The following is a 10810-nucleotide window of genomic DNA, read 5'->3' on the forward strand; positions in this document are numbered from 1 at the left end:
CTAATAGTAAAAAATTGCTTGTCCCATCCCAATGTTATCGAAGGCTTAAGAAACGTTGAATTGTTTTTTTTGCCTCCAAATTCAACATAAAAAATTCAACCATGTGATGCAAGAATTATTAGAGCTGTTAAGATTTATTATCAACATCGCTTTTATTCTAGCATCTTGGAAGGTTACGAGAAAGGAGAAATAAATCCTGAAAAAAGTAATGTATTGGATGCAATCCATTTTATTAATGTTGCTTGAAATATTGATGTCAAGCCTACAACTATTGCAAATTGTTTCTAACATTGTAAAATTCAATCCGAGGAGGATATCTCTCGAACAAGAAATTGGTGATATTGAAGGCATTCATAAATTAAAAGCAATAATTTCTGATTTACACTATAGAAACGCCATGGATGTTGAGTAGATTTTGAATTATCCAAGTGAAAATGCCTACAGATGAAGAAATTATTCAAGGAGTAATGGATGTGTCAACTGATGACTAACAAGATTCAGATGACTGTAGTGTTTTACCATATGTTTTTCTAAAATTGGCTTTTCTAACTGTGGATATCTTGAAGAATTATTTAATACAAACACGAGAAGAATAAACCAATTAAAGATAAAATTGTATTTGATTCACATGCAAAGAAGAAGCAGTTAACTATAGATGCATATTTTAGTAAAGAATAAAATTGAAAAAAAATAAGTGTTGCCTAGAAAGCACTTTAGTTTTATTTATTGCATATATAATTTTTAGTATATTTAATGATTTATTATTTTATATTTTCATTGGGTCCTTAAGGATTTTTTTTAAAAAGTATTATCTTATGTATTTAGCGAAATTATTATTTTATCCCCTTGACCTAAGTTCGAGACTGAAAAAATTATTATTTAATCGAAATTATTAATTTATTGAATATCCTTTTATCGAGATTTTACTGTATATCCACGAATATGCACTATCTATTGTCATTTAATAATGCACGGCACAAATAGTTTACAAACTTTTATAATTTTTTTGTATTATTAATATTTTGATAATTTAATAATTAAATTTATATTTGTTTAATAATTTTTTGTATTATTAATATTTTTTGAATTTTGAAAACTTTTCATAAAAATTTGATTTGAATTTTTTATTTTTTATGTCTCTTGAATTTATTTTAATAAAATAGGTTTTGTTTTTATCACTTTTACATATTATTTAATGAAGTTTCATAGTTTTTTTTTATATAAATATCTCTAAAAACTTAGTTTTGAAGTAAATAAAAAATAATTAATAACTGTTATATAGTTTTTTTGGAAAAATAATTTTATATAGAATTTTTGAAGTTATTTTTATTATTTTAAAGATAAAATGTTTATTTTTATATAAATAAAAAATAAAATTAATTATAAATTAAAGGAAAAAATTAATTTTAATTAAGGTAATCATGATTTTTTTAAGTTGTATTCTAAAACTTATTTAAATGATTAGTATTTGGTATATTTGTAGTATATATATTTTTGTTCCACAAACAGTCATAAAGGTTTGCCATATATCTATGTTATTTATGTAATATTTTATTATATCTTTATAAGATACTTGTTATCACTCTATGTTATTTGTGAAGTTAAAAACTCCAATGACTCTAACCCTGACTCAAACCCTATTATTAGGTTCTAACATCTCATAAATTTTATTTGTAACCCATACTCAATCATATTTGAAAAATTGGGATACATCCACTCTAAAGAAGTAGGTAATTATGGTGAAGATTGGATTATTGAGAGGCCAATTCAACTCATCCATCCAGGTAGAATTAGAGTATACATTTCTTTCACAGTTAGGCCAAGCCCCACCCAACGTCCATCCAACACACCTATCCTTGCATTAATGCTGCTAATTTTGTCCACTCAATCATCTTCCAATTTGCATTAAAAGCCATTTATGTTTTTGAGTACCCTTTTTCTTTCCAAGCAAGGAAAATGAAATTGCAACATCAAAATCAAAGTTCCAATTATCTTATAGCTTTAAATATAAAGGCCCATCAAAGTTGAAAAAAAAAATCATTTTCATGCTTTTCTAAAAAGCTTCCCGAAAAGGTATCCTTGTCTCGTATCTCCCTGGAAAAATAATACTGCTACTGTTATGGATTTGTACAAACACATGTTTCATCATTATTGAAGCTTTTCTTTGTCACATTGCATGCAAATACCCTTGTGAGATTTACGTGTGACGTAACCCTCCCCCTTGGAACTTTGACCCTTTTCTTCTCCCTTAAGGGTGGGTGTGAGTCTATGTGTTTATGGCTTAGTTGTGAAATGGAGTTAATGCAATGGCAGCAAACATGAAGATTTGGGAGCCAAACAGACAGGAAGCCTCAAAATTAAACACAAGAGGGGTATAGGAGTTGGTTAACCATTTAACCTGTCAACAAAGTTGGTAATTTGCAGTCTGATTCTGGAATATATTAATTTATCTGTCTGGGAATGAAGGGGTAAGGCCATAATCTAATCATATGCCGGTTTTGCTTGCATTTAATTTCATCTCTTTTCAACTTTTCACCTCATCCAACCAAATGTTTATATTTTTTAAAAACCGATTTATAGAAAGCCCATATCTTTTTAAATGGTCAACAATAAATTTTGGCCCTCTTCAAAGTTGAACTTTTTTTAGTTTAATTTCTAAAATAACAAACATATATAAAGATAAAATTATAATTTGCCCCTCCAAAAATAAACTTCTAGTTTCGTCCATGATTAGGGACATAATCATATTAGTCTCGTTACTATTAAATGGATTAATTTAATCATTGTACTATTAGAAAGAATCAATGCCAAATTAGAATAGAGTTAATATTTATTGTTTAACACACTTAATATTTTTAAAATCTTTATGATTTTGTAAATAAAATCTTTTGTTTAGAATTAAACTGCAATTAAAAATAATAATATTTAAAATATTTTTTATATAATAAATGTTAAATCTTTTATAATTTGAACTCGTTTAATTCTTTTAAATAATATAAACACTAAATTAATCCACTTAATACTAGACAGAATAATTGGATCCAACTCCTATCATACATGTACCTCGTAGGAAACAAGATTGATTTAAGGCTGTAGGGTGGTGGCCTCTTTTGAATTTTTCAATTTCTCAATTTTTATATATAAATTTTTATTGCATTTTTTATTCATTTTAACAATTTGTCTCCGTTACTTTGAATTTATATATTATTTTTTGGGAGTGTAAAATTTTTTTATTTCTAAATTCAAGATATTAATATTAATTATACTATATATTGATGTAAATTATTGTTTCAAAAATAAGTTTTATATTCCAATAACTATATTTCACATTAAAAGTAGATATATAAGGCCCAATTATTTTATCAAGTTCGCGTTTATTATAACATATTTTTTATCGTTTCTCTCCCTATCACAAATTTGTCATTGGCTTAGCCTCTCTGACATCTCTCTCCATCCCTAAAACAATTTTTTTAAAAAGGGTATTAATTGAACAAAAGAAAGCTATAGATCCAAAAAGAAATACCAATTGAAGTGGTGTCATCATCTTAGAGAATTTTTATGTAAGTATTCTATAATCTATCACTTAGATGTTGGTGTGAATTGTGAATTGTGAATTTTGTTTGTTTGATCATTGTGAAAGTTTAGGCCATGTCATGTAGTTTGTCAAATAATTTATTACAGAGTGTTTTTTATGATAGCTTTATTAAATAATTTATGCAATTTTAATAGAATTGCAAAGTTGTGCTAAGTGTTAGCAAACATGAGAAAGTTAGAGATTTATGCTGTTGTTGATAGAATTATGTATCTTGTGCTAACTTGTAACATCCACGTTTTAACTCGGGGCTAGGTACAGTGATGGATCGGGTCAAGAATTAGTATAAAATTTTTGAAATATAATAAATAGGAATTTTGAGTATTAAATTAGGAAGTATATAGATCCAATAAGAAATTTTTAAAAAAAAAACTCTTTAGATAGGAAATTTTAAAATAGATACATTGATTTAGTTGAAAGAATAAAGAAATTGTTGTGGCCAAAGTAGGAAAAATATTAAGTTAGGAGATATATAATAGTATAGGAAAAGAATGAAGGATTAAAAAGAAATTTAACCAAAGTGTTGTATGAGTCATACTAGGAAATATGAAAGATGAGGAAGGACAAAGTGGTAATTAGCCAAGTAAACATTTATTAGGTGTAATGATGATGGGTAAAAGTAAAAAGATGGATGGCTTAAGGACTTAGTAGCAATTTGACCATTTTAATTAACAAGGTGAGATATTTTAGTGGAATGGTATAGAAAAGTAGATAAAAGATGAAAAAATATCATCTTTTCTCAAACACAAACCATCACTACTTCTTCTCTCCCTCCCCTCCCCCCAAACTTCCATCCAACTTTTCTTTTAATCCCCTACATGTCCTTCCATCATAATTGAACCATTCAAGCTTCAAACCTTTATTTTTTTTGAAATTTCCTTAGTAAAAATAAAAGAGCTAAGGTAAGAAATGATAAAATTATCATACCATACATGTTTATTTTTATTAAATAGTATAGGAAAGTCATTTGATTGTGGTTTTTTAACATATAAATGTTATATGTTTTATATGAAATTGAAAAAAAAAAGAAAGGAGAGGACCTAATTGAAGAAAAAGGAAAAGAGAAGGCTATGAAGTGAAGGAAGAAGAAGATACATCATCTCAACCTTTCTGTTGTAAGTACTACAAGGTTTTTAAATTATTTTTATTTAAATGCTTATATTGTAGTATGAAATTACTTAGAATAGAAATGTAAAATATATATTTAAATTTGTAAATAGATAAAAAAAGATTAGATTATGAAATTATGAAATTTGTAAAGAAAGTTATAGGTGGAGAATATGAAATGGTATATTGTTTGAACACTAAGTAATGATGTTGTGGTAAAAGTATATGTGTGAAAAAGGTGTGATATTTGTGATTTGTGAAATAGGGACTAAATTGTAGATGATGGAGAAATGAGAAATCTTTTCCGAAATATTTATGTAAAGTATTTAAATGTATGTAATTCAACTTTAATGCCCAATTAGATGGAATTTAGAACTACTAGGATATTAGTGACATGCCATTAAGGGACCTTAGTGCGCTCTCTGATTATTAGCACATTAGTGTTCTCCGTTTAGCACACTCGTGCTCTTTGTATAGCACTTTAGTGCTCTCTGTTCAATAGTGCATAATAATGCACCTCTATATTTGTTCCGTATACTCGGTTTGTTCTATAAAGTCTACTTTGGGCTAAGAATATGAGTTGTAAACAAAAGTGAATCATCAATGTGTTGAGGTAAGTTTGATAACTACAAAAGGTAAGTTAAATTTCATTAAAGTAAGGTATTGTTGAAGAAACTTGTATGTGAGTAAATATGTATTAGTTGAATAAGTTGTGTAAATATGTATTAGTTGAATAAGTTTAAAATTTTATGTTATGTTTCATTTATCTATTTAATTCTTATAGTGCTTACTAAGCCTTCATCGGCTTAACGCATTTATTTTTAACTCGTAGGTACAATTAGACTCGAAGAGGTAGAGTCGGGCTAGTAGATCTCTTATCTCATCACATCCTCAAGAGTTTCAAGAGTAGGTACTATATTTTGAATTAAAATGGCATGTACAAAGGTAGACCAAATGTGTTCCCATGTGTTAAGGACTAAAATACAAACTCTTGAAACTTTATCTATTTTGGTTTTACTTGAAGTATTTTAATTTTATATGAAATGAATTAGTGAAACTATAAGTATGTTTGCAAATGTGGTTTGGTAAGTTAAAATACTATGTATAATTGTTTAAATTAAACAGTATCTAGCCAAAACGGTTTTGACACCAAATGTAATAGTCTTATACCGGGTCCATACAATCAGACCCGGTGTAGGGGATTTACATTTATTGGTATCAAAGTCTAGGTTTTCTGAATTCTTAGGTTAGGAATGAGTTTATCTGTACATGATATTTTGTATATTGATGTGATGAGATGAGGTTTAGTTATTTAACTGTGTAATTTATGAATATTATAGAAACTTAAAAATATATCAAATAGACCTCGTGAAGAGTCGAAAAATGAAATAGATAGTAGGGCGCCAAACCTTAATAGGGAAAGAGATCAACATAGAGCCCAAGCCTGGAGTGAATCGGTAAACTTAGGGGATGATAGGGAGCTTGAATTGGAAGAAACAACTTAACCTGAAACTGAGCCGATACCGCCTAGAGAAGAAATTCCAATTGCAGCCTTGTTACAGACAATGAATCAGTTATTGCAGCAAGTTGTAAGAACTAATAATGCTCCACTTGTTCCACCACCACCTCCTCCTCCTACTACTTCACAATCACAACCGTCTGCAGCTAATCGTCGATCTCCCTTAGAGAAAATAAGAAAATATGCAGCTGAAGAGTTTAAAAGAAAGAAAGATGATGATCCAATTGAAGCTGAAGAACGATTAGAGAATAATCAAAGGATATTTGAAGAATTGCAGTGTATAGGGGATGAAAATTTGAAATGTGCAATATCTTTATTAAAGGGTGAGGCTTACCAATGGTGGACCACTGTTATGAATATTCATCCTGCAGAGAAAATTAATTGGAATTTTTTTGTATCAGAATTTAGAAAGAAATATGTGAGTCAACTTTATCTTGAGAAGAAGAAAATAGAATTTCTGGATTTGAAGCAGAACAACATGTCTATTGCTGGATATGAATGTGAATTTATCAGATTGAGTAAATATGCCAAGAAATTACTATCAAATGAAGCAGATATGTGTAGGAGATTTGAATGGGGATTTAATGAAGAAATTATATTCCTTTTATACCATTACATCTACAAGAATTTCCTATTTTGGTTGATAGAGCACAACGATTGGAAGAAGGGTTAGCTCATTCAAAAGAGAAGAGTTTTGGGAAGAGATTAGCAACTAGTTCAACACCACCACCGTTTTCACAAAGAGTGAGGGATTTTAGAGATTCTAGATACACTTCTCCTACTATTGGGAAAAGATCCAGAAATCAAACAAGACAAACTCTGTAGGCAACCTCTATGGTTAGTACTAGGGGTTCTAGAAGAAAACCAACACAGCCATCATGTGAGCATTGTAGAAGATATCATTGAGGAGAATGTCAACTTAATTCCCAAGCTTGTTTTCGATGTGGATCGAAATATCATTTGATTAGACATTTTTCCAAAAGTGTCAGAAAGTGTTACACAACAATCTGCGAGAGGTAGCTCGGTTCCAAAAAGAGGTAGACAACCTGGAATTTCTGGTGGCACTAGTAGTTGTACAAGATCGGTGAGAGAAACAGTTGATAGATCTGAATCTCAGAGACCTCAAATTTATGCTATCAGAACACGAGAAGAGGGAGACGCTCCTGATGTGATTATTGGTAAATTCTCTTTATTTAATTCATTTGTAATTGCACTAATTGATCCTGGCTCTATGCATTCATACATATGCATTACATTCATGAAAGAGAGAGAGTTATGATTAGAACCTACATAATATGAAGTAGTAGTTACTAACCCTGTAACATTCCGAATTAGAGCTGGTTGAAATAGTGATTTCAAGACCACAAATTCGAAATAGGAGTAATTATTATATGATTCTTATGAGGATTATGTTATGAATGTATGTTTGTGTGAAAGTTTCATGAAGAAATTCTATGCATAAAATGTCTAATTGCATTTTAGGGACCAAATTGAATAAAGTGCAAAACTTGCATTCTAGAAGCTTTAAGCATGAAATTGCATTAGATATTGAATTAGAGGGTTTTAATTAGCAATTAGACCAATTTCTATAATTTTGGACAAAAATGGACATGCATAAGAAAAATGTGAAAGAAAAACCCTAAGGGCATTTTGGTCATTTGGTAATTAAAAGAATAAAAAGGGAAAATTAAGTCAAAAATGGTGTCCATCTTCTTCCTTCATTGCTAGAATTTTCAAGACACCATAGCTAGGGTTTGTTCAACATTTTCAAGGTTGATTGTAAGTGCTCATTAGCCCCGTTTTTAATGTTCTTTATATTTTTGAAGTCCTTGAAGCATGATTTACCCATTTCTAGCTATATTTTAAGCTAGGATTCATGTATGAAAATTGATCCATGTACAAATGCATGTATTTTGATGATTAATGAAGGAATATGAATGTTTGAGGCATGATAAACATCTTTTACTTGGTGATTTTTAGTGAAAACACCTAAACAAGGGACTTGTTTGTAAAAGTGTAAAAGAGAATAGTAATAATATGAAATAAGAGAAAATATAGGCTGGTATAAGCTTAGTAAAGGTTCGTCTAGGCTTGGGTAACCAAGAAAATGCATACATTCTATTTTACGAGCCTAGAGACTAAATCGTAAATATGTGAAAGTTTAGGGGTCAAAATGTAAATTTGTAAAAGTATGAATTATGGACCCATTTGAAAAATGTGAATAATAAATAAGTTAAATTTGGCATTATAGATCAAGAAAAACGTGAACTGAGACTTGATCGAGGAAAGAATAAAGTACACGACGATTAGGCTCGATTATCATCATTTTGTACCAAGGTAAGTGCATATGCAAATAATGTCATGTTGTAGTATGTTTTAATATTTTAATATATCGTAATAATTTTTTTATTGTAATTATGAGCTATATGCTTATTGATTGTTATGAAAGCATGAATGTTATTATGGTTGTTATCCACGACGTTACAAGCAAGTAAGATGGAGATACTATATGCAAGTGAGGAAAAAATCTTGTTTGAACCTTAGGAATAGTTTAGGATACAAGTGATATGTCACTAGGAACTAAGGCGTCCGAACTCGTTGAGTGGTCCGGGTTCATGAGATATGTAGCATCCGAGCTCGTTGAGAGGTCCGAGTTCATTATGGATGTGTTACATGTTATACGGTAACCTCGGCTACATTTGTATATATATGACACTTATGTGCAAGGTTTCTGCGTATCCAATAATATTTCGAGATTTCAACAGGTAATGTAATGATTGTAATTAGAATCCTGAGAAGGACATATGAAAGAGGTATAGTTATGGATACTTTACGATGAGTACAGGTATGTATGCTAAACCTATGAGTAATGTCTTAATAAAGATCAATTTACGATGAGCAAGTATATATGTGCGTATGGATGAGTAAGTAGAAATGTTTGAATGATGAATAATCTTTATGTATATGTTGCTATGTTTTCGCATGTTAATTCCTTACTACCATTTCATATTATTTGTATGTGGACTCACTAAGCTTTAATGCTTACTCCCCTCTCTTTCCATCCTTTGTAGTTCTGCCAAGCTAGCTCAGGGATCGGAAGCTGTCGGAGTCTTCGATCACACTATCAAAAGACTATTAGGTATAGTGAAATTATTACTTTAAGTATGACATGTATAGGAAACTTGGTCATTTTGTGATATGTGTCAGGCTATTTGGCCAATTTGTGAAGGCCTGTGATAATGATGATTCATTTTGTAACGGCCATGTGATATGGCTTATATTTGATCATTTGGGTTGTAATCTAATTACCCATGCATGCATGTGCTAGTGTTTTGGTGGTAGGATATGTTATTGCTTGGTGAGTGCAAGATAATGATGTGATATGTTGTTGATCGATGAATGTACGGTAAAGAATGAATTAGGTGCTAAAGGATAAGGGATGACCTAATGGCTTAAAATGACTATAAGTATGAATGCACAATTTGAAGTCATGATAACAAGTTTAATAATACATGAAATTGGTGTGGAATGTCTCTAAATGGTGTAATAAATGAAGGTGCAACAGGATGACTTTATGAAGATGTGAGAGTGCCATGGTGTGGAATATTTGAGTGCTTGAATATGTCATGTTGCATGTTATAAAGTATGTTTGAATGTATGAGTGATTGTGGGTGACTATTGGCTTGGAAAATAGACTTTAAATGGTCTACACGGGTAGACACACGGGCGTGTGTCTAGACCGTGTGTGACACACGGTCTGTGCCATGGGTGTGTTGAATGACCGTGTATCCTCTACACCTAAAATTTCTAAGTTAGTATGCATGGTAGTAAACACATGGGCAGAGACACGGCAGTGTGTCTCATCTGTGTGGAGGACACGGCCTAGTGCACGGGCTTGTACCCCTAAGTGAATACTGACGTCATAAACAGAATGTCTAGGTTTTTGGACACGGACGATGACATGGGCGTGTCTAGGCTATGTCAGGGACACTGGCCAGGGACACAGGCATATGCTGGACCGTGTGAAAACCCCTGTAGGTTCGAAATGAAAAATAATTTTTAGTAATTCCACAAGGGTAAGGGACACAGGTGTGTCCCAATGCACACGGGCGTATGTATTGCCTCCACATGGGCGTTCCACATAGGCGTGTGAGGCTTAAACCTAGAAACTTTCTTAGAATTTTCTTAAGTTCTCAGTTTAGTTTTGAATTTCTTTTAATGTATGTTTTGGACCTCGTAGGTTCATGATAAGGACAATATGATCTTGTTTGATTGGTTTTAATTTGGAATAAAATTCCCGTATTTTCCGAAAATGCCCTGTTTATGTATGGTAATGCCTGGTACCTTGTCCCGGTCTAGGGGTATGGATAAGGGGTGTTACATTTAGTGGTATCAAAGCTATGGTTTAGTTGATTCTCGAACTAACCTAGCCTATTTGAGTCTAGCTATACATGTCATACGTATATATACATATAAGTAATGATAGTGTGACGATCCTGACAATATTAAAATGTGTTTTCATATAGGAAATGGATCCCAACGGAGCAACGGTGAACGACGTAGAAAGTAACGCGCCTACTCCAGTAGAAGAA

This window comes from Gossypium hirsutum, chromosome A07 (assembly GCF_007990345.1).
Source record: "Gossypium hirsutum isolate 1008001.06 chromosome A07, Gossypium_hirsutum_v2.1, whole genome shotgun sequence".
Taxonomy (NCBI): Eukaryota; Viridiplantae; Streptophyta; class Magnoliopsida; order Malvales; family Malvaceae; genus Gossypium; species Gossypium hirsutum.